Source organism: Drosophila navojoa, chromosome X, assembly GCF_054131105.1.
Source record: "Drosophila navojoa isolate 15081-1374.11 chromosome X, UAZ_NAV_1.0, whole genome shotgun sequence".
Taxonomy (NCBI): Eukaryota; Metazoa; Arthropoda; class Insecta; order Diptera; family Drosophilidae; genus Drosophila; species Drosophila navojoa.
The window spans coordinates 29359035-29385000 of NC_142895.1; the positions used below are offsets into that span (position 1 = coordinate 29359035).

The following is a 25966-nucleotide window of genomic DNA, read 5'->3' on the forward strand; positions in this document are numbered from 1 at the left end:
TTTTCAGAATACAACAAAAATTGATTCAAGGGGTAGATATGTTGTAACAATTCCGTTCAAAGAAGAAAATGAATTAGGAGAATCAAAGCCACAAGCTATAGCTCGATTTCTTAGCTTAGAGAAAAAGCTGCAAAAAAATGAAAAATTAAGAACAGACTACACAAATTTCATGAACGAATACTTGCAGTTAGGACATATGATATCTACAAATAAAGAAGGAAAATATTATTTACCACATCAGGCAGTGTTAAGAGATAGTAGTCTGACAACGAAGCTAAGGGTAGTTTTTGACGCATCTGCAAAAACAACAAATAAGAAAAGTCTAAATGACATTATGTGGACGGGACCAAGAGTTCAAAAAGATATATTTGACATTATATTAAAATGGCGACGCTGGGAATATGTAGTATCAGCAGATATAGAAAAAATGTATAGGCAAATAAAAATAGCAAAACATGACCAAGAATTTCAATATATTGTCTGGAGAGATTCTCCAAGTAAAAAACTAAAGAACTTTAAGCTTACCACAGTCACTTATGGTACTGCATCCGCTCCTTACTTAGCCACTAGAGTTCTTTTAGACATAGCCAATAATTGCAATAACGCAACAATTAAAGAAATAATTAAAACAGATTTTTATATGGACGATCTTATGACAGGCGCTGAGTCCATACAAAACTGTAAAGAAATTGTTGAATGTGTTTCCAGTGAACTAGCAAAAGTAGGATTTAATCTGAGAAAGTGGATTTCAAATAAATCATAAATAATTGAAGAAATAGACAGAAATGAAGAAAATAAGGTGTTAAGCATTGAAGAGAATGAGTCAATAACAAGTAAGAAAGCTCTAGTCGAGACTGCTCGACTACGAGATCCCCTGAACCCTACAAGCAACTGATATTTCAAAAATAATTAGGAAACACACACGCACACACACACGCATACATACAAATACACGCACACACACACGCATACAAACAAACACACGCATACACACACTCGCATATACAGGAGATTGCGCTTGGGTTGCGCTGCAGTGTTGGCAATATAATGAAAACTTATTTGTTGAATAATTTAATTTCTAGACGTACGATCGTAATGAAACTTTCAGAACGTAATCATAATGTTAAAATGTATGTGTATACCGAAGCACAAGTCTCTAGTATTTGATATACGACTTTTACAAAGATTAGGGTGAGGGGGTGGATTTAGGGGTGGGGGGTAAATTTTAACAAAAACCGAAATTGTATAAAATATATCTTTATATACATTTTAAATTTGGAGACTGTAGCTTGAAAGATGTAGGAGATATAATTATTTAAGTGATCTTCGATAAGGTTTTTTATCGATAAAAAAATATCGGAATGAGTTATCGCTTTTTAGTGATAAACTCGATCTGCGCGTGATATATACGGACATTTTAAAAAAAAGTTGAAGTCTCTAGCTCTTATATCTTCGGAAATCGACGCGTTCATACATACGGACGGACGGACGGACGGACGGACGGACGGACGGACGGACGGACGGACGGACGGACGGACGGACGGACGGACAGACAGACGGACAGGGCCAAATCGACTCAGTTTGTCGTCCTGATCAAGAATATATATACTTTGTGGGGTCTGCCACGCCTCCTTCTGCCTGTTACATACTTTTAACAAAACCATTATACCCTGATTTCCCATTTTCAATGGGTTCAGGGTATAAAAACATTAGGTCTACAGTGGGAACCCCTCAAAGATGAATTCAAATTTAGTTTCACTGACAACAATATTAAAACAATAAATAAAAGAACAGTCTTATCAACACTTGCTAAAATATATGATCCCTTAGGGTGGTTAGCTCCAGTGACCATAATAGGGAAACTGTTTATGCAAAAGCTATGGCTAACTGATAAAAAATGGGATGAAGAACTATCCAAAGAAGAAATCAAAGAATGGAAAGAGTATCAAGATAATTTGAAACATCTACAAAACCTAAGAATACCTAGGTGGGTCAAAATACAAAAAGATATTGAAGTACAGTTTCATGGGTTTGCTGATGCTTCTGAAAAAGCCTATGCAGCAGTAGTATATGTCAAAGTAGGTAATTCGGTAATGATATTAGCTAGTAAATGTAAAGTTAATCCCAAGAAAAATCGTAAAACTATTCCCAAATTGGAACTATGCGCTGCCCATCTTTTGACAAAACTCATTTCTAAAATAACAGAATCGATTAAAATTAATGTTGAAATCTTTGCGTGGAGTGATTCCACTATCACATTAGCTTGGATCCAAAACGGATTGAATAAAAATAAATTCATTAGAAAAAGAACGGATGAGATTAGGAAAATGTCAGAAATTAAATGGAATCATGTAAAATCAGAAGACAATCCAGCAGATATAGCATCCAGAGGAATCAATACTTATAAATTAGTAGAATGCGAAATTTGGTGGAATGGGCCAAAGTGGTTAGCCAAATCAAAGAACCATTGGCCAAAAGAAGAAGAAAATGTAGATGAAGAAAAAATAAGTGTGAACACTATGATAGAAAACTCAGAAAAGAATATAATAGGTGAATTAATCAAACGATATTCTTGTATGCAAAAATTACAAAAAGTAGTAGCATTTATTATTAGATTTATTAAAATCATAACCAAAAAAACGATACAAAAGCCACAAAAATATATAACAGTAGAAGAATTAAATAACGCTAGAATATTAATTATTAAACAACAACAAGCATGTCAGTTTAGAACAGAAATAGGAAAGCTGTTGGGGAAAAAATATTTACAAAATAAGAGTAAAATAATTAGTTTGAATCCATTTTTAGATGAAAAGGGAATACTTCGAGTAGGAGGAAGATTAGAGAAAGCTAGTATTGGATTTGACGTAAAGCATCCAATTATTCTTGACAAATGTCATTTAGTTAACTTAATAATTAAAGATGCGCACACTATCACTCTGCACGGAGGTATTAATGTAATGAGAAACTATATTCAAAGAAAATATTGGATAATTGGACTCAGAAACTGTCTAAAGAAATACTTACGTAATTGTATTACATGCACTAGATATAATCATACACCCACACAACAAATAATGGCAAATCTCCCTATGAATAGAATTACAATGTCATACCCATTCTTGAATACGGGAATAGACTATGCAGGGCCTTATTATATGAAATGTTCTAAGTATCGTGGGCAAAAAATGTATAAAGGGTACATAGCATTATTTGTGTGCATGGCAACAAAAGCTATACACTTAGAAGCAGTTAGTGACTTAACGTCAGATGCATTTTTAGCTGCAATGAGAAGATTTATTGCAAGGAGAGGAAAATGCTTAAACATATATTCTGATAACGGTACAAATTTTGTAGGAGCAGCTAAAAAACTAGAAAAAGAATTTAAGAAAACAATTCAAGAAAATACAAAAATTTCTTCAACGTTAGAAAAAGAACAAATAAAGTGGCATTTTATCCCGGCGGCAAGCCCTCACTTTGGAGGAATCTGGGAAGCGGGAGTAAAATCAGTAAAATATCATTTAAAAAGAGTAATAGGAGATAGCAATTTAACCTTTGAAGAAATGACGACACTATTATGTCAAATTGAAGCAGTCTTAAACTCCAGACCTCTATACACTACAGGGGATGATATCGATAATATCGAAGTACTAACTCCAGGACATTTTTTAATAGGTAGACCCACAGTAAGTGAAGTGGAGTCAACAGGAGAAGAAAAAATAGGAAACCTAGATAGATGGAAACTGATCCAAAAAATGAGGAGAGATTTTTGGAATAAGTGGAAAAATGACTATTTATATACCCTTCAGCAAAGAAATAAATGGAAAAAAGAAATGCCAAATTTAGAAGAAGGGCAAATAGTATTAATAAAGGATGAAAATTGTCACCCTGCTAGATGGCCACTAGGGATAATAAAAGAAGTTCACAAAGGCCAAGACAATAAAGTTAGAGTCGTAAAAGTTAAATCTCAAGAAGGGTTAGTTACACGACCAATCAATAAAGTATGTCAGCTAGGTGAATTAAAAAATGAAGACTCAGACCTAAGAAGCACAAGACAATCTAGCAGAGGGAAAGGAGGATCAAGACTAAAAGTACTAATGGCAATGCTAGTCTTAGCTCTCTTCTGTCAGGTATCAAGTGCAGAAGTAACGAAAAGCGATAAGATAACAATTTCAAAATTAGGTAACAACTCAGCAATCTATTTAGATCCAATGGGTGAAGTAGAAATAGTAACCTCATCATGGGATCTAATTATTTACTATAACCTAGATTCATATTTTGACATGTTAAAGAGAGGGAGTGAATTAGAAGGGAAAATGAGAGCAGTGTGTACGAAACTACAGAGTTTCGAGGACCAATGTAATATAATACTAAATAATACAAAAAGACGAATAGCAGAATTAGAAGATAATAACAAACTATTTATACTACAAAATAAACCAAGAACCAAACGTGCACCTTTCGAATTCATGGGTTCATTATATCACTTGCTATTTGGGATAATGGATGCAGACGATCGAGAACAAATGGAAGAAAACATGGTCAGTTTATTAGACAACCAACATAACATAAAAAAATTGAGTGAGAAACAGACATCAATAATAGATTCCACAGCAAATATACTCAAAAGAACCACTGAGGAAATCAATATTCATTTCAATGACATGAATATACGTATAGACAATATGACAGAATTGCTAAAAGAATCGTATTATGTGTATAAGGAAGCAATTAATTTCTTTATGATAACAAATCAATTAAATGCCTTAATTGAAGAATGTGACAAGATTCAAACAGGGGTAATAAATATGCTAATTGATATAAATCATAGCAGATTAAGCCCGGTTATATTGAAGCCTTACCAATTTGGGGAAGAAATAGCCAAGATAAAAGAAAGTTTGTCCGAGAATTTAGTCTTACCAGGGAAAAGGACAGGTACAGAACTAAAAGAAATATATCAATTACTTACAACGAAAGGAACCTTTATAGACAACAAAATAATAGTTAACGCCAAGATTCCGCTATTCAGCAGATACCCATCTCATTTATATAAGGTTATCCCAATACCAGTCTACAATGACGACCAAATGATAATGGTACACCAAAGAACAGAATATTTAGTGTATAACTTCGAAATTGATTCTTACCACTTAATGGCCGAAGCCACATTAAATAAATGCAAAAAATGGCAACCAAACAAGCTCATATGTGAAGGTAACTGGCCCTGGGATAATGCCAACGATAACAGCTGCGAAATATCACCATTCAAGCCAAACCGACCGGCGAACTGTATCTATCAAACATTAGTTCATTCAAAAACATACTGGGTTGAATTGGAAGGTAAAAGTAGGTGGTTATTTAAAGTACCGATTAATGAAAAGCTAAGCGTACGATGCAAGGGAGCACAGCAAGAACTAATAGAATTACCAGAACAGGGTGTGTTGAAAATGAAATCAGATTGCACAGCTCGATCAGGAGATAAGACCATAATAGCTCATAATAATGATATTCACACTGAAAGATACGAGAAAATCGCACCCTCATACGTAGGAAAGATTGTTGACGTTCCAAAAATAGTTTGGAACCCATTAGCACTGTCAAGAATAAATCATACGAAAGAAATTGAGCATTTACAAATAGCAATACAGCAAATGAAGGAGAGCCATATAGAATTAAAAGGGCTCCATTTTCATCACATATCAGGTCATGCTTCTATGTTAATAAGTATTTTGATTGCATTAATATTAATCATATATACAATAAGAAAATGTAATGTAAAGAGGCGATTAAAAGCTATAACATTTCCTGGTCCCATATAATTTGAAATATAAAAAATATACAGAAAAATACTCGATAACCTGCGCGTTATCCGACAAAAAAAAATTTATTCGATAACCTGCGCGTTATCAAACTAATATTAAAATGAAAACAAAAAAGCAAATATATTTTTGGCCCCTCTGGCAGAATGTTTGAAAACATGCGAATACTGGATGACCTGCGAGTCATCGAAAAAAAAATTAAAATTTTTACAACCACAACATTTTTGGGCCCCTGGCAGAATGTTCAAACATGAACATACATAATAATAAAAATAGAGACAGTACTCGAATAACCTGCGCGTTATCCGACACAAAGTAATAAATATGTCATCGCTTAGTTGCAGCGACCAATGCAGCGTCTAATATATGTAAATGTAACGTGAGCCTGGGCCCAAAGATTCAAAAAAAGGGACACTTAAGTAAACATCTGGGCACTTGTTTGTGTGAGAAAATGCACCCTTCCAGTGACTGGAAGTAGTTTTAAGAGTCTCTGTTAGGTATATAAGAGCTAGGATTTTAAGCAATAAAGAGTTCAGTTAAGATCTTGAATTCGGCAAATGTGGAGTGTTTTTCATTTTAACGCTCTAACACATATGGTATATAAACAGCTGACTTTAACAGCGCTTTAACAGAAAACTATTGCGTCAAATGTTCAAGTTAAATACTTTTTTGTCTAACTAGAATGTTTAAAAAATAAAAATTAACAAAATTCTGAAATACCTAAAAAAAAAAAAATTGACTTTATGCCAAAAAAAACTTAAAAAAAACCACAGTGCACTGGCTAAATCTAGTAATGAAAAATATTCATGTTTTCCCAATTTGTCTAAAACGTCACTAATTATTGGCATGGGATATTTATCTTAATAGTCTTTTCATTAAGATTTCTACAATCTACCACTAATCTCCACCTTCTCTGTCCTGTTGCATCTAATTTCTTTGGTACTAACCATGTGTAAACAGGAATGTCGTCTGTAGTAGGAATTTAATGTTTTCTACTTTTTGTGAATGTTAATGGGTCTTATCATCGTAAAATATGTCGGCGAATCCTCAGTTAATAGAAAATTCAATTGAAATGACTATTAAAATGTTACCAAGGCATTCTATAATTTCTAAGTCGATTTCTAAGAAGCAAATAATTTTGCATTTGAAAACGCCTTCTTCGCAGTGTTTGCAGGCTACAAAAAACCTAAGTCGCTTTTTAAATTAACAGTTCAACCAGATATTTAAGCGAAACCTTAAGTGACAATTTATTATTCATAATTTTAAATTATTGGAAATCGGCATATCTTTACAATGTTTTTTTTTTTATTATTTAAATTATTTTTTTTATTTTTAGTTTTAAGCAGGGTCGAAGGTGACGTGCTGAATGAATCATTTTTATACCCTGAACCCATTGAAAATGGGAAATCAGGGTATAATGTTTTTGTGAAAAAGTATGTAACAGGCAGAAGGAATCATCGCAGACCCCATAAAGTATATATATTCTTGATCAGCACGATGAGCTGAGTCGATATAGCCCTGTCCGTCTGTCCGTCCGTCCGTCCGTCTGTCCGTATGAACGCCGAGATCTCAGAAGATATAAAAGCTAGAGAGCTGAAATTGTGTGTGCATACTCGTGTATACCATACGCAGTACGAGTTTGCTTTATTTATTCGATAACTCATCCGATAACTTTTTTATCGAGAATAATCGAAAAATTGATTTGTTTTTTTGAGCCTCATCGGAGTACTATTAGACGTGGAGACTTCAGATTTGCTGTGTATATATATATGATGAATACAAACATTTTGTAATCAACGTATTTCAAGTACTAGAGACTTGTACTTTAGAATGTACACACATTTTGACCATATAATTACGCCCTGAAAGTTTCATTAGGATCGTATGTTTACAAAAGAAGTTATTCACCAAGTAAATTCTCATACCATTGAACACACTGCAGCGCAGCCCAAGCGCAGTCGCTGCTTACTGCGCAGTTAGCAGAGCACGGGCGCGTGATGCATGTAAATGTATGTGTGCGTGCATAAAAGAAGTGCAGAATGATCAGAATATCAGCTTGGAGGGTTCAGGGTATCTCGAGCAGTCTCGACTAGAGTCTTCTTACTTGTTTTTTTTTGTTTTGTCCGTGTACGTCTGCCAACTCAAAGAGTCCAAAGATAAGTGATCACATTAATTTTCGGCAATTAGCGCTAAGCCTTGCTGCTTAGAGCTTTCGCTTTTGCCTGCGGCGGCGTTGCTGCATCTATGCGCTGAGAGAGAGCGTTGCATTGGTTTAGGCGACGTTTCGCCCTTGATCTCGCTCTGCGCTCGTTGTTCTTTGCTTTTCAAAGCCTTCGCTTCTGTCGGCGGCGGCATCGCTGCATCTATGCGCCGAGAGAGGGCGTTGCATTGGTTTAGGCGACGCTTTCGCTCTTGATCTCGCTCTGCGCTCGTTATTCTTTGCTATTCAAAGCCTTCATTCTGTCGGCGGCGGCGTCGCTGCATCTATGTGCCGAGAGAGAGCTTTGCATTGGTTTAGACGGCGCTTTCGCTCACGTTTCTCTTAATTGCCAATGCGTCAGCGGCGACGAGAAGGATGCCGTTATATTTCCACAATCGTATTCTGTCCGTGTCCGTTTTTGTCGTTTTCTGCTGCCGTTGCTATGCAAACTACCCTGTGCTATTACTACCACGGATGTACCTGACTGGTGCCAAATAAACATATTTTCTTTATCTTTACTATTTTATTGAGATCGGGGTGAAAGGAAAAAGGGTTAATAAACAGTCTCGGGGTCGGGGTTGGGGAAAAATGTGATTCATCACACAACCCCACCCCCCCCCCCCCCCTTGTTGCCGAGGGGGTGTTTTGCGGGTCCGTTGGCGTCGCTGCTTCCCCTAGTCGCAGTATGGCTGGTGGTCCGGTGCGATACCGGCTGATCCGGTAGCACTGTCCGCTTCGGGGCCGGCTCCTGGATCTCTCGTTCCACGTGCGCCACGAGATCGTATGGCAGGGTGGTCTCGGTGGTCAGACGCCCGCAGGATGCGTCGCTACCCAGTGGCCCTGAGTTGGTAGCGTGCGTCCGGGTGTCCTAGGGTTCTGGGAGGTGCCCTCCTCCGGTGGTGAATCCTGCTCTGTCTCCTCTCGCCGCCGTCGATGGACATGGCAGCCCTCCCCCACACGGCTGTCCGGGTCGTCTAGCAAGGTTTAGGGTAGACGGAGTGGGGTGGCTCGCTGGTCCTCGTCGTTCTCCTCAGGGGAGCTCTGCCGGCGCTCTGTTTCCGCCTCATCGTCACAGCCGGTATCGTCGGACAGGCTCCAGGTAGGAATCACGCCTTGAAATGGGGGTGGGGTGCACGAACTGGACGAGGCTGAGGCTGCGGGTGTGGGTGTGGATGGAGTAATGGCTCTGCTGGCTTCGGTGGGGTCGTCGGAGGTAAATTCGATGGGGGTTGTGGTGGGGTTAATGTCTCTGCTGGTTTCGGCGGGGTTGTCGGAGTTAACTTCGATGGGGGTTGTGGTGGGGTTAATGTCTCTGCTGGTTTCAATGGTGTCGGCTTCGTGGAAGGTTATGGCTGGGGCGTTGGTGTTGGGCGTGACCTTGGATGTCTCCGGCAGTGCCCGGTCCAATAACACGGCCAGGTACACCTCTTCCAGCAACGCTACGTCCGACGGGCGACGGTAATGCGGGATGTGGTCCACCCGCTCTTCCTCTGCTAGCCGGACACCGGGCCCAAACGCTGCTGCCCGCGCTCGCTGAGCCTCGCGACGGGCTCTCTGACGCTCTCGGTCACCACCGGGTAGTGCCGACTCTGGTGGCTGTTGTTTTCTCCTCTCCGCCTTTTGGGCTGCCTCCCTCCGTCGTTCTGCGGCAGCTGCCGCCTCGTCCTCTTGTGCCAATTGGGCCGCCCAGCGGTTACCGTCCCTCCAGCGCGTATGTCGAGGCTGCCGCTCCGTTGTGCTGTAGGGTGTTTTAATCGTAATATTAGTAAGAGCAAGGGGAGACTGCTACCTAATGCCTGCGCTTTGCCTAATGTCTGCCTATAGTGCCTTATGTCTAGCTCGTGTGACTTAGAATTAATACAAGATAAGTGTTTTTCCGCCCCTTAAGCTATCCTGGCGTTCGTATCTTAATTCTCTTAATTCTTAGAGGGTTTAAAGTGAGTAGTTAGGGTGTTAGACTTATCTTTAGTGAATATTCTTAGTTTTAGATTTTCGGTAGGCTGTGAGGTATACGGTGTTTTTCCCATATTGGAGAGGTTAGTGTCATTTCCATGTCTTCTTGTGTGGTTTGGTGTAGTTGTTGTTGTTGGTTAATCGTTGTTCGGGATGTAGCTGCGTTCTGCCTCAGGAGCTTGGGTTGGTGTATGGCACTAGTTTGATTGTGTGTATATTGTGCAGTGGATGGTGTGTGGGATGGTGTGCGTGTTGTTGATGTTTGTGTTGTTGGTTGTGCAAGCGTTTTAGCATAAGTATTTTTCAGCTGTGTATTATGTCTTTTGTAGTATATATCAGTTGCAGTTTTGTGATCTACTTTTTCTGTTATTTTTATTGCCGTCAGTTCTTGTTGTAGGCAGCTTTGTGTATTGTTGCACTGTTCCCCTTCGTTAATCTGTTTACAATCTGAGCAGTTTATGCATGTTTCTTGGCTTTCGCAGATGCTAGTAGGGTGTCCAAAGCGAAGGCAGTTTTTGCAATGTAGTGGAAGAGGAATGTAAAGTCTCACATAGACGGACTCGTATCCAATTTTTTATTTTTTCGGGCAGTTTGTGTGATTCGAACGTTATTATGATGAGTCCAGTTTCTACGAGAGTGTTTTCTTCTAAGTTTATGTTACTTGCTTGCATTTTTTAGATTTTACGTACTTCAGTTACTTTTTGTAGTTTCAGTTCTTGTTGGATTATATTTTCACTTATGTTACGTAGATCATTACAGTATATAACGCCTTTAGAAATGTTTAATATTTTATGTTCTGTTGCTGTAAGGTCGATGTCAATCATATTGGTGAGCTTGAGTATTGTTTTTTGTTTTAATTAGTAGGCAGCCGTCTCTTGTTTTTTTGCATGTCTCCACTTCTCCTCCGCAAGCATAGTCAATAGTTTTTTTTATGATGAACGGTGAAACTTTTTCGAATGATTCGTTGTCGTTTCGTTTTAGAACAATGTATTTTGGTTCGCTTAGATGTGTGTTTTTTTTTACTCATTCACGAAATGAATTAGTATATTGGTTTTGTGCAATGTCCGTCTTGCTGCAAGTCCGTCTGTCCGTATGAACGCAGTTCATTTCGCCGCTATTGAAGCTAGAGACTTGAAATTTGAAACACATACTCGTGTATAACTCCGATATATAAAGTCTTAAATATTTTCCCGATCCGCCTACTAGGGGTGTGGCAAATCGGAAAATGCATTTTCCGATATAACAGAAATCATGTTAGTTGAAGAGCTAGAAAGTTGAAATTTGGTATGTAGATCCGCGTTGATCCCCCAAGTCCAAAAAGCTATGGTGGATATATCTACGCCCATTGGGCGCGTGGCAAATCAGATAAAACTGTATCTCCTAAAGTTCTAAAGCTAGAACGTTGAAATTTCACACGTGAGCTAATGCTATAATTCTATAATGACTACTAGGGGCGTGGCGAATCGGACCTGAAGATATAGTGATTTTTCAAATTTGGGTTTATTCTAGGCACTGTTGATGCTAGAGACTTGAAATTTGATATATATACGCGAGTTGACCACCCAAGTCCAACAAGCTATGGTGGATATATGTCCGCCCAAAGGGGGCGTGGCAAACCGCAAAACTTTATATCTCCTACAGTTTAAGAGCTAGAAGCGTCAAATTGTGATAGTTGAGTTACTGGTAACCTCCTCTATCGATGCCCCAAAAATAATTGTCACGCCTCTTTGGGGGCGTAGCATATCGAAAAATACCCCGTAATTTTCACATTTTTTTAGCGTAAGCATTCAAATTTCGCATTTACGTTACCGTTAGCTCTTTCTAAGAACTGGCCAAAAATGAGGTGTCTACGGCCACTAGGGGCGTGGCAATTGGCATTTGTAGTCTCAAATCGCGACATTTATATGCTTGAGCTATCTATGTATGTACATGTATATACAAATAGGCTTAATAGGCATTGATAACACGGAAGGAACGATTTTTATAAAATTTAAAAATAAAATTTAAATATTTAAAAAATATAAAAGAAGCTAAAATAACAAAACTTGCAATTTACAAAAAAAAGTTTTCCGCGGGATTTGAACTCGCACCCAAGCCATGTTTGTCAAAATAACAAGAAGAAATTTAGCCGGCGCCTTTGCCGACAGTGCTACCGCCTACTGTCAACAAACGCAATTAAAATGAAATACAAAAATGAGATTCTTGATATGATGCATTATAGAAAAGAAGAGCCAGAGTAGCGGATGATAAATTTGCATTACAAACATACACACATACAAATGAGCGCGTGCATAAGAAAGGCTGGAATGCTTGATGCTACATATGCGTGCAGACTTATGTACATACATATACATGCATATATGCGTACATACACACATGAGGGCTATTTAAGAAGAAACAAATTTAAACTTATAAAATTTTTCAATTAGAAAAAAGAATAAAATATCTATTTTATAAAAAATGAAATATGTATGAAAAAAAAAGCTTAACCTTGATGGGGACTTGAACCTCCGCCACTGTAACATAACTTGCGACGCATTTAGCGCCCACGCTATCGGTTTGCTTTTCAAACTGGAGCTAAAATACAATAAGCTAATAACAGAGCGTCATCTGACAAAACTGTTGAGGGTTATCTTAAATGAAACACGGTATATGTAGGTGCAACGCAATAAGTTTATTTAACACAACAAAAATATTCAGTAACAAGTACACTACTTCACGTACCGCGACGATTTGAACTGACCGAGCCGACACACTGACATTGATCTTGCACAATGAACTTACAGACTGACTTCTGGCTCGATTTACAGCATGCTTATATACTTATTTCTATTACGTATCGAATGTTCTGGATGTCTCCTTATGCTTCTATGTTTACATATGCATGTACATAATCCAGAACATTCGGTTTCTTATTCTAGAGACAATTAGGTCAAATGCTTACTTGATGATGATGATGAATTTTTCGAGATTATTCCACAACAAAAACTACAATAACAGCTGGAAAATCCAGAAATCAATCGCAATTCTTAGAATGTTAAAAAGCGCGCTTTTGTAATGTAAGTGTTCATGAACATGCATGAACATAGAAATATGATAAGTATGGGAACATACAATCTATGTACTCGACAGACGGCATACATAAAATAGATACCACATGTAAAAGTGTGAACTGTCAAACTAGAAATAAAATACGACTCTGACCCTTAGCGACAAGATAACGTAAGAGACAAGTGCTGAGCCTTACAAACTCAGCGATAGGATAAGAATAGCTAATAGACCAACGCGGAGTCTTACACACTCAGCGATAAGATAAGAATATGTAATAGCCCAATGCTGAGCCTTACACACTCAGCAATAGATACATTAGATTTAAGGGTTGAAATTATACATGAGTCTGGGTATATAAACCCAGGCTCAGAATAATAAAGATCAATACGAAACTAAACACCATCATAGTCAAGTGTATTCGTTCAGTAAGCAAACTCTTATGAATTTGCAATAGGTGTGACCGAAAGCTATCAACGAAAATTACCATACATTTGTACTCAAAAAGTGCACGATCAATATAATAATTATCGATTACTCGATAAAAATTACCAAAAGCTACAATATAATCAAAAAGCATAATTGTTTTGTACTAATTTTTTTAAAGCCAAATTAAATTAAATTTACAAAGGGACTGTGAATGAGTATTCCGCAGTCGGTAGCGCCCGACTGCAACGTTCTTACTTGTTGTTGTTGCTGTTTTGACTGTTGCCCATGGCTCCTCAGGCACCTGCGTCAGCATTTGCCCAGCAGCTTGCAGCTGACTGGGCTTATATCGCTGACACACTTCGCAGCGCTGTACGTATGCTCTCACATCCCGGTACATACCTGGCCAGTAATACCGCGCTGCCACCCGAGCGATTGTTTTTCGGCTCCCAAGGTGGCCAGCGGTGGCTGCGTCGTGGTTCTCCTCCAGAACTTGTTTGCGCCGGTCCGCCACAACTTCCATGCAGCCACATCCTCGTGGCCGGCTTGATGCGGGATGTGCCGATATAAGTTTCCAGACTCTTCCATATAGTCTGGAAACTTATGTGGCGCCTTCTTCATTTCCTGCCGAAGCTTGGTGAGCCAGCATCTCCTTGCTCTTGACCAAACGGCACGCCTCCTCTCCCAGAGGCTGCCGTGAGAGCGCATCTGCTACCACATTCTGCTTGCCCTTCCTGTAGCGAATCTCGAAGTCGTACTGCTGCAGCTCCAGTGCCCATCTGGCAATCCTTCCCGTAGGGCTCTCAATAGAATTGAGGCACCTCAGAGCCATATGGTCAGTGACCACTACAAATTTGTAGCCTTCCAGGTATGGCCTGAGCTTCCGTATGCCCCAGATTATAGCCAGACACTCTTTTTCAGTAGCTGAATAGTTCTTTTCAGCACTGTTCAATGTGCGGCTGGCATACGAAATGACGCGCTCTCCGTCCTCCGAGGTCTGCGTCAGGATTGCCCCAAGCCCATCATTGCTTGCGTCCGTTTGCAAGCAAAACGGCTTCGAGGAATCAGGGCACGCCAGCACCGGTGACTCCGTCAATTTGGCATTTACCGTCTCGAACGCTCTTTGCCGCTCCTCCGTCCACTCCCACTTCGTGCCCTTTTTGAGCAGTGCATTTAGCGGATGCACTGTGGCTGCAAAATCTGGCACGAAGCGGCGGTACCATGAAGCCACGCCCACGTATTGGGGTAACTCTTTTACGTTTGTGGGTGGCTTCAGTTCGGCGATAGCGACCACTTTCTCTGGATCCGTGCAAATGCCATCCTCCGTGACTTTGTGACCCAGATAGTGAAGCTCCTTCTTGAAAAAATCGCACTTGTCGATATTGGTCTTCAAATTGGCTGCCCGCAGTCGATGGGACACCTCTCGTAGGTTGTTCATATGCTCCTGTCGCGTTCGGCCGATGACGATGATGTCGTCCAGGTAGGCAAAGGCATGGGGCATCATTTCTTGGCCGATAACTTGGTCCAGCGCTCGCTGAAATGTTGCCGGCGCAGAATGGAGTCCAAACGGCATCACTTTCCACTGATATAGCCCGTTTCCTGGCACCGTGAATGCCGTCAGTGGTCTGCTGGCCTTCTCCATAGGCATCTGCCAATACCCATCCTTCAAATCCAGGCTGCTGATGTAGCGCGCCTCTCGCAGCTGATCCAAAATGTGATGCACACGCGGCAACGGGTATGCATCTTTAATGGATCTGCTGTTCAGCTGTCGAAAATTCACACATAGCCGCCACTTCCCATTCTTCTTGCGAACCATGACAATCGGCGCGCTATGTGGGCTTTGCGAGGGCTCAATGCAGCCTTTGGCCAGCAGCTCATCCACCTGCAGGTTGATCTCCGCCTGCATTTTTGGAATTTTGGGGAAGTAGCGCTGCTTTATGGGCCTGTTGTCCTGCATCCTGATCCGGTGCTCCGTGATCCTGGTGGTGCCTTTCACATGCTGGAACTTCTCCAGCTCATGCCTCAGAAAAGCGACCACCTCTGGGTCTTTGTGCATAGGCGTTGTCTGCTCCATGTTCGCCTCCACGGGCGTCTGTGGGCTCGCCTCCACACTGGCCACAGTCACAGGCAGCTTCTCCTCTGAGTGTCCGTTCGACTGTGGGATTCTTGGCTCGATCCTCAGTTTCAAGCCACCGCACTCCAGTGTGGTGCCCTTGCTGGCCAAGATATCCCAGCCCAGCACCAGATCGTCGTTTACTCCTGGCAGAATCAGCAACGGGATTTGGCTTTGCTGATTCCCCAGGCTGATCGTCGTCTCCAGCTGCGAGTCCACATGACTGCAACTGCCGTCCGTCAAGCGTATGCGCCGCCGTGTTACACGCACCACGCCCACTCCTCTGAGCCTGTCAGCAAGCTTTTCGCTGATAAAGCTGCTTGTGGCTCCCGTGTCGATCGTGGCTTTTTGTTGGGTGGCTCCAATGGCCACAATCGCTGTCATATGGCTGCTTTCGTCCGGCCCACTAGCGCCTGGGGGCTCCTGGCCGCTGCTCCTGTTCGCCCCTGGATGGAGGGTGCCGCTGTTCGTTCCCGACTGGCAACAGGCACACGTTCTCACCCCAATGCGCCCGCACTGCCAGCAGAAATCCAGTGCCTTGTTGCGGCACGTAAAAGCGCAGTGCCCCTCCTGGCCACACACTCGGCATGCCCTGGCTGGCTTCGGGATGTGTGTCCTTGCTCTGGTTGCGCCTGTCCTTGGCGCAGGAGAAGGCTTCGCCTCATCCTCCATGCGGCAATACTCCACCTCGCCTCCAGCGTCGTCCATGGCCATAAATCGTGTCCGGCACGGCCGTGGCTGCTGCCGCAACCTCTCGCGGTCCCTCTCCAGCTCCTCGAACTCGTCTGCCAGGTACATCAATTCCACCAGATTATGGAATTGATACGGGCGGGCGTAGGCACGCAGATCAGGCAGACTGTTATTATAGATGCGCTTCATCTCATGGTCTGCTCCATAGCGCAGAGGCCGCATGAGAGTCTGCATCTCCACCATGTAGACCTTGAAGCTCTCGTCTACCATCTGCCTCCGGCGTTTGACGTCGTCCTCCAGCTTCTCCAGATAGCCTCTGGGCAAGAAGAACTCCTGGAAGCTGCGCACAAAATACGTTTGTTACAAATTGGGGGCGAAGGCGGCGTGGTGTCCAAAATCTGTTGATTACAAAATGTTTGTATTCATCATATGTATATACACAGTAAATCTGAAGTCTTCGCGTCTAATAGTACTCCCACGAGGCTCAAAAAAACAAAATCAATTTTTCGATTATTCTCGATAAAAAAGTTATCGGATGAGTTATCAAAAAAATAAAGCAAACTCGTACTGCGTATGGTATACACGAGTATGCACACAAAATTTCAGCTCTCTAGCTCTTATATCTTCTGAGATCTCGGCGTTCATACGGACAGACGGACGGACGGACGGACGGACAGACGGACAGGGCTATATCGACTCAGCTCATCGTGCTGATCAAGAATATATATACTTTATGGGGTCTGCGATGATTCCTTCTGCCTGTTACATACTTTTTCACAAAAACATTATACCCTGATTTCCCATTTTCAATGGGCTCAGGGTATAAAAAGATCTGCTGCTGCCCATACCGCTCTAGCACATTTGTTTTACTCTCATTTCGCTCTGTTATCATCTCGCTATGTTCTCATCTGGCTCTGTTCTCATCTTCATATGATTTCATCTCGCTCTCTGTTTTCCGCTATCGCTTTCGCTATCCGTTTTCAGCTACCGCTACGGCAGAGCGTAGCACATCATTTCGTTTTGTGCTATTGCTATCGCTACAGATTTTAACACAACAAACTACGAGAGCAAAGCAGAGCACAAAATTTGTTTGTTAGGCTACGGCTCTGCTACGGCTCTCGACAAAAACGAGAGCGGTAGCGAGAGCAAAACGAAAAACTACGGAGTAGCGTAGCATTTTCAAACGCTCCTTTTAGGGGCTTGCGCCACACTCGAGTTGGACCATAGTTATAGTATAGCATCATTTTGGATTCATTACAAAATATAACACCATCCCAATATGAGTCCGGCTGATTTCCATGCATTCTAGCAAATGTTAGACGCCTTTGAACGTAATCTGCCGACAACAGTGGCCGACCTGTGGCGGGCTTTGACTCGAGCCTATCCTCTTATTTTGCACGGTTTAGTATATTATCTCTTTATATGGCCGCGTTGCATATCTGCAACATACCCTTTAAAATGTATTTTTTCGCAATGCAAATCGAAAAAGACGAATGTAGCTTTTTGTTGTACATCTGAAACATACGCATTTTATATATAATTTGCTTTGGACACTCTTCTAGATGTTTTTTAAAACATATGTTCACTTTCATGCCAATTTTGTGGGAAGCAAATGTTGTGTGGGCTGATAAAATTGTGTTGCAAAATTTTATTAAAAATATAGATATTTCTTTACGAAAAACAAGGGTCTCAAATGCGTGTATTGTGTGTAGATTCGAAAAATCGGTATGTTGCAGATATACATCAAACAACTGTCTGAAGTTATATTGTGCAGAATTTATTTTGTTGTATATATGCAACATAGAGTATTTCTGTTTATATTATATGTTTTTATGTGTTTATACATATGGTTATATGTTGTTATGTGTCATAGAACTTGTCTTGAGTCTGTTGTATGTGTTTTTTGAGACTACATATATACAAATAGCACTTCTTACGCAGGAAATATGACAAGAAAAGGTTTAACCTCTTCACAGGTTATTATTTCAACAGTTTAGATAGCGAGCATGAACTTGACTTTTCTGCTTATGAGGATAGCGATTTTTATCCAGATGAGAAAGAAGCAAAAAGTACGGATGAAGATGACATCGATGACCAAAATCCACCAAGTAATGCCTTAGACGTTTCAAACTCAAACCTCATGGATGATTCTGAACCAAATGTTACCAGTAATGACCCTGATCTGAAAAGAAAATTGCTATGGAGACAACGCGGTTTAATTTTAAACGAAAATCAACTGCAGTTTCTCGGGAGTACTGTGTTGCATCCGGAACTAATGGAACTATCAAAGCCAATCCAATTTTTTTGATATCTTTTTCCAAAAAACCTGTTTGATGAAATTACAATCGAAACAAATCTTTATATTCGGCAAAAAGAACCTAACGTAAATGTCAATTTTACGTCCTTAGATATTCGACAGTTTGTTGGAATAATATTATACATGTCAATTTCGCGTCTTCCAAGAATTACTCAATAATTGGAGTGCCAGCGATACAGAATATTATGTCGCAAAAAACATTTGAGATGATTAGGCGTCACATTCACTTTAACAACAATGACAATGCCCTGCCATTGTCACACTCCTGTCATGATCGGCTATTCAAAATAAGGCCAATAATAGATTAACTAAACAAAAATTAAAACGAAAAAAAGTTCCTATGGAACAATTTTTGTGTGTTGATGAACAGATATGTTCAACAAAGGCTAAAAATTACGTGAAAAGGTACAATCCCAACAAGCCTCATAAATGGGGCTATAGGATTTTTGTACTTAGCGGTAATTTAGACTTCTGCTACAAATTCGAAATAGATAGTGAAAATGAAAATAAAGTACGGCCTAACGAGCCAGATTTGGGTGCGGCATCAAACTGTGTCGTGAGATTGGCTAGAGATATGCCCAGGCATCGGAATTATAGATTATACTTTGATAATTATTTCAACTCCTTACCCCTTTTGAAGAACCTGGCGGAAGAAGGAATTCTAGCTTTGGGAACAATTAGAAAAAACCGAATTCCAAACCATAAATCCATTGACCAGATAAACTTAAAATAAAAATCACGAGGTACATCAGTGAAATATGTTGCCGATTACGGTGGAGTGGACATTTCCCTAACTCCATGGGTGGATAACAAAATTGTTACTTTGGCATCCAATTACCATGGAATAAGTCCCAAAGACACAGCCCGACGTTCCAATAAAGTCCAATAGGATTATATTCATATTGACCATCCATTTGCAATAGCAGAATATAAAAGATATATGGGTGGCGTTGATCTCATAGATAGCATAATGGGAAGGTATAAAATTTGAATAAGGAGCAGACGTTGGAAAGTCCGGGTTTTTTATCACTTAATGGACTTGACAGTCAGCAACGCTTGGTTGTTGTATAAGCGAGTGCAAAAAGAAAATGCACATGTATATAGTAGATTTATAAATATAGCTTTAGATATAATCTTGTTTTTGAGTCATATATATTATATAGTATTTTTGTATATACATACATATATAGATTACATAGTATAAATATTATAACTATATTATAATGCCTAGAACTAACAGAATTTCAGCGTCTATAGATATCAAATACAACGAAATAGGAATATGTTAAGTAGGTAAAATGTTGAATATTCTGAGCATGAAAGGTTAAACCATTTGATATTTTAAGAGAGCATGGAGAGAATATAGAAACTAATCATCAAGTTCATAAAAGCAATATCATAAATATACTTTCTGATCAGAGTCAAAATTCCTTTCTTCGAGCTACTTTACGCCCTACCTCTCAAAGTATGCAGATGGAGCAAGCCCAAGACACTTTGGGTCAGTCGAGACACAGACAAGACCCGGTTTATAAGGCAAATGAGCAGAGACAAGACAGACACAGGTCTGCATTTGTTGCAAAGGTTGTTACGCTCCCACCATGTAGGCACAGTTTTACGAAAGCCCATTGAAAGCAGGTATAGTCCAGTTGATTTAGATATATTATATCTTTCATCTAGGCTTCTATCCGAAAACGATAAATATAGCTTCTGCAAAACATGTAGTCATAAAGGCAAAAAACTAAACGGAAACACGTTCATGCATCTCTAGAAAATATTGCGATGCAAAGAACTGTTATAGCTCTTGGAGAAGGGCGGCGACCAATTATTATTGAAGGCCCATAAAGAAAGTAGAAGGAGAGTTTTACAACCATAGTTAGATCAGAGTTTAGGAATTAGGACTTCACCTGCTCACTGGGAAGCAGAAAAGAAAAAAGTCATGGCTATGATCAGGCAGTTATGTCCTCCGGCCTTTTTATACCCTGTGTGCTTAGGGTCGTTGTCTTGATAAAATGTAAAATCCTCTTTCAGGGCCAGATATTCAGCACTTTGGATAAGATTTTCCTTCAAAACGTTCATGTACATATTCTTATCCATGGTGCTTTCAATAAAACCCAGTTTTCCCACTCCAGAGGCAGACATACAGGCCCACTGAACCTCCACCATGCTTTACTGTGGGTTTCAGGTGCTTCTCTTGTAGCTCCATATTCGCTTGTCGCCAGACGTAGGGCCTCCCATCCGAACCAAATATGTTGAACTTGGACTCGTCAGCGAAAATGACTTTGTCCCAGTAACTGGTGTCCTTGTTTATGTACTCTTTTGCGAATCGGAGCCGGCTTTCTTTATTTTTCCTACTAATGAAAGGCTTCTTGCGAGCAATTCTACCATGTAAATCATGGTCTCGGAGTATACGACGAATTGTTTCTGCACTAGCTGACTTCCCCAGCAGTTGCTCCATCTGACTAGCCAGTTTTAGAGCGGATAACTTGGGGGTTTCCTTCATATGGCGTACAATGTATCGCTCATCTGTGACATTGAAAATTTTGTTTGGCGCCGTTCTACCCTTATTAACCACTCTGTTTTCAAAAACAAATCGGGTTATTATGTTTTTATACCCTGAACCCATTGAAAATGGGAAATCAGGGTATAATGGTTTTGTTGAAATGTATGTAACAGGCAGAAGGAGGCGTGGCAGACCCCACAAAGTATATATATTCTTGATCAGGGCGACGAGCTGAGTCGATTTAGCCCTGTCCGTCTGTCTGTCCGTCCGTATGTTTGAACGCGTCGATTTTAGAAGATATAAGAGCTATAGACTTCAACTAAAACTTAAAAGTCGTATATCAAATAATAAAGACTTGTGCTCGGTATACTCATACATTTAAACAATATGATAACGTTGTGAAAGTTTCATTACGATCGTACGTCTAGAAATGAAATTATTCAACAAATAAGTTCTCATTATATTTCCAACACTGCAGCGCAACCCAAGCGCAATCGCCTGTATATATATATATATATATATATATATATATATATATATATATATATATATATATATATATATGTGTGTGTGTGTGTGTGTTTTTTTTTTTTTTTTATATTCGTTTATTAACAGATTTTATAATTATACAGGTGCAAGTTGCGTGGTGGCTAGGATAGTGCGCGATGCTTGCGGGACGGCCGTAAAGCATTGCTTCGCAAGCACTGTGCGCTACCTTAGCCTGGGACAGCTCGACTTCTCATTCGCTCGACTCTGCGGAGCTCCATCATCACTGTGGCCGCGAAGGTGCTTGTTAGTTCCCAAGCTTCCTCCGATTCCTGCATGGTGTTGACAATGTTGTCCGCTCTGATGGAGCGGCCCACTGCCTCTTCCAGACGACGCCTCTCCTCCAGGAACCGTCCACATTCGAAAAGAATGTGGTTGGCGTCTTCCACGTGCCCTCGCTCGCACCAGGGGCACTCGTCAGATTCCTCGTGGCCGAAGCGCTTCAAATAGCTCCGAAAGCATCCATGTCCCGAGAGGATCTGCGTAAGGTAGAAGTTTACCTCGCCGTGCTTGCGGTTGACCCATGGTTCAAGCTCCGGGATGAGCTTGTGCGTCCACCGCCCTTTAGCTGAGCTATTCCACTTTCTTTGCCATCGTGCAATGCTGTTCGCCCTGATAGCGTTGGGTCGCGCAGGCGCGTGCGAATTTCACTCCACGGCTTCGGCGACCAAGTACTCCAGTGGTACCATACCAGCTATGACGAGCGCCGCGTCATCGGAGATAGTCCTGAAAGCGCAGCTGACTCTGATTGCGCTCAGTATGTAGACCGCGCAAATGCCCCGGCTGTAGCTCGGCGTTGCCATCGCTCTTGCCCATATGGGCGCAGCGTAGAGGATGACGGACCTAATGACGCTCATTAGGAGACGTCGTTCCTGTTTAGGTCCCCGCGTGTTAAGCATAATTCTCGAGAGAGCTCTACAAGAATCAGCTGCCTTTTTTTGCACATACTCTAAGTGCTCGCGGAAAGTTAATCTTGTGTCTATCATGACACCAAGATACTTTATCGCCCTCTTTGACGCAATGGTCACGCTGCCTATCTTTATATTGGCAGTTTCCACTCTTTTGCGACTGCTGACTAGGACAACTTCAGTTTTGTGTGCCGCTAGCTCGAGCCCAGCTCCAGTCAACCAGCTTCGTATGCGATTGATACTTTCGCTGCACATATCCTCTGTATCTTTGAGCTCCTTTCCTATGGCTACGACAGCTACATCATCAGCAAAGCCAATGGTGTGCGCACCTGTTGGTAGTTCCAAGCGCAGTACGCCCTTCGTACATGATATTCCATAGGAGAGGCCCCAGCACTGAGCCTTGGGGTACTCCAGCTGACACTGTATGAGTTTGGGGACCCTCACTCGTATTGTATACCAGTGTTCTTCCTCTGAAGTAACTCTTTATTGTTTCTTTAAGATATTTAGGGATATTATATTGTGACAGCGCATTCAGTATCATATCCCAACTAGCTGTATTGAAGGCATTCTTTACGTCCAGGGTCGCAATAATGCAGTATTGCTTCGTCCCATGCTTCCATCTTGTGCCATGAATGGCGGAGGTGGCCAGACCAACAACTTTGTTTAGCGCATCCGTTGTTGACCGGGCCTTCCGGAATCCAAATTGGTTTGGTGACAGGCCTCCGGCGCTAGTAATCGCAATCTCCAGTCTGGAGCAGATCAATTTCTCAAACACCTTTCCCATGGTGTCTAAGAGGCAGATCGGTCTGTATGAGGATGGCTCATCTGGTGGTTTGCCAGCCTTGGGTAGCAACACCAGGTTCTGGGCTTTCCATTTTGCCGGGAACGTGTCTTGTATTAAACATTCGTTGAATAATTCAGCGAACGTATTGGGGTGCAAGGCGAGGGCTAGCTTTAGCGCACGATTTGGGATCCCGTCCGGCCCTGGAGCAGTGTTGGTTCTAAGACCCCGGAGAGTTAATATAATTTCTTCGTCTGTGACTAAAACAATTTCAGTGCTCATTGAGCCCTGATCAGCAGACTCGGACCGAAGGGCGTGAATGGAGCTTAAACTTTCTGGAAAGAGCGTTTCCACAATCGTTTTAAGCTCCAGACGATCCGTAGGCTGCACCTGTCTACCTGCGTATAGTCTTTTAACTACTATCTTATATGCCCTGCCCCAAGGGTCATATTCGGCTGAGTCGCACAACTCTAAAAAACATTCTCTTTTGCTTGCCCGAATGGCCCTGTTCAACTGTCTTCTAGCTGCCTGGTAAGCTAATTGTTTCTCTAAAAACGTAGACCTACCGCGAGCCCGTTGGTAGCTTCTTCTCGCCTGGATGCATTTGCGACGAATATCACCTATTTGTGCATTCCACCAATACGTAGGCTCTTGTTGTCGCGTGAACTGCTTGCGGCGTAGCATACTGCTATTGCAGGCACTCTGTATTTGGGCTACCATTTGGCATGCTCTGGCCTCAGCATTACCAATTGTGCCCAGAGACTGAATGGCCTCAGAAAAGACCGCGGGATCAAAAGTATCTAGCCGATACGACTCCCTCCACAAGGGTGACGCCCTGGCAGGTGGCTCACCTATTGTGAATAGAAGTGCCGTATGATCGCTGCCCGTATAGCTATCGCAATGACTCCATGTTGCTCCCCGAAAGAGGGATGAAGTGATAAAAGCAATGTCGATAACAGATCCGTATCCCGCCCGACTGAAGGTGTACTCGTGCCCAGGGTTGAGCAGTGCAACATCTAGTGTTGCGAAGATCTCCAGTAGGATACGACCTCTGGCATTTGTTGTGAGGCTACCCCATTCTAACGCCCAGGAGCTAAAATCTCCAGCTATAATGGCCTTCCGACCCTAGCATCCTCGGCAAGCTCGTCGAGCACCGTCGTGAATTCACTGAGCTGCATGCTGGGGGCCAGATAGCAACTGTAAAGCCATAAGTTGCCATATCGGCCGCGTACGAACCCATTGAATGACTTAACATTCGAAAGTACGTTCGTTGAGTTGCCGCATACCCACAACGCAGCTTTGCCATTAACGTCAGTTGACCATGTCCTAGGGCAGCTGGTTATACAGTGGTGGGGCTCACTGAGAAAAGCTACGTCTATACATTTTTCCCTAACGGTCTGCTCAAGAAGGTCTTGGGCAGCAATACAATGATTTAGGTTAAGCTGCAAGAACCTTAACATTTCATTTTACGAGCAGCTTCACGGTAAGATGGGCACTTGAAGCTGCCTGCTGAATGGTCCGTCTGCTTTTCACCTTTCCGGATGCAGAGGCTACATTTTGGTGGCTTGGTGCATGCTTTTGCACTGTGACCCATCTCTCCACACCTGAAACAGGCGCCCTTTAGGTCACAGTCGCTGCGACAGTTTGCTGTCATATGACCGTAATCGAGGCACTTGAAACAGCGTTTAGACTGCTCCACGGCTCGAATACGGCATACTACCCATCCTATTCTAATTTTGGACAGCTCGAGCAGAGTTTTAGCTTTCCCAATTGGAAGAGCAACCGTAGCTCTTTGCTGTCCACCAAAAGCTGGCCGAAGCGATTTGATAGCCTCAATGGGGAGTGAGCTATCCTTCAACTCCACTTTGATCCAAGATCTCCTCTTTACTTGCTAACTCATCTAGGTCGCGAATCTTAATTTGAGCCGATTCGGTAAGTGTTTTAACTACCGCTCGGTCACCCAAGGCTTTGCCTACAGCTTCGTGCAGAGCCTCAGCGCTATGCTCCGGCTTCCTACTCAGTTGCAACAAAAGGTCCCCCTTAGCGGTCTTCCTAATACCTTGGACGTCGCCACTCAGATGCTTTAAATTTGGGTCGCTCTTGACCACGCGAAGCATGTCCGCATAGCTGCAACCACCTATACCTGAAACCGCGATGGCGTCGCTTCGGGAATGTTTTTGCAGCGGCTTGCGTCCCTTAACAACCGTCCAGCTGTTCGAATTCGTCTGTCGACCTACCTGGTTGGTTTTAACGGCTGCAGCCCGTAGAACCATTGGCTCTATTGGAATTGCTGCGCTTTTATTGTGCCTCGGCTTTTTCGAGGGAGTTTTCCTCTGCTCAGTGGCAACTTCCCTCGACCGCTTGGGCGTATTACTACCTGCTGTAGCACTAACGCTCACTGTTTTAGCCTTCTGAGCTACTTCTTTGACCAGCGTGGTCTGCACCTCGCAGTCTTTGACCGGACGGTTGCAGAACGCTTCGGCCGTCTTGTGGAGACTGACCAGCCTAGCCAGCTCCTCTCTCATTAGTGCATTTATATGCCGCTGCCCCCCAAATAGGGCAGACAAACCCTCTAGCGTAACTCCTATTTGAACTAACGCTTCTTTTAAAGACTTGGGTGCCTGGCACTCAGCCACTGGAGACTGGTTACAAGTCGACGGCTGCG

At 42.0% G+C, this 25966-nt stretch overlaps 1 long non-coding RNA gene across 1 annotated transcript in view; it reads right to left on the reverse strand.

Moving 5' to 3' along the window:
• LOC149090799 (uncharacterized) overlaps window positions 1–25966 on the reverse strand; it is a 168342-nt gene continuing 142376 nt past the window's right edge. Inside the window, exon 2 of the long non-coding RNA XR_016197551.1 lies at window positions 1–505. This is a non-coding gene — a long non-coding RNA (uncharacterized LOC149090799). The remainder of the gene's footprint in view (window positions 506–25966) is intronic.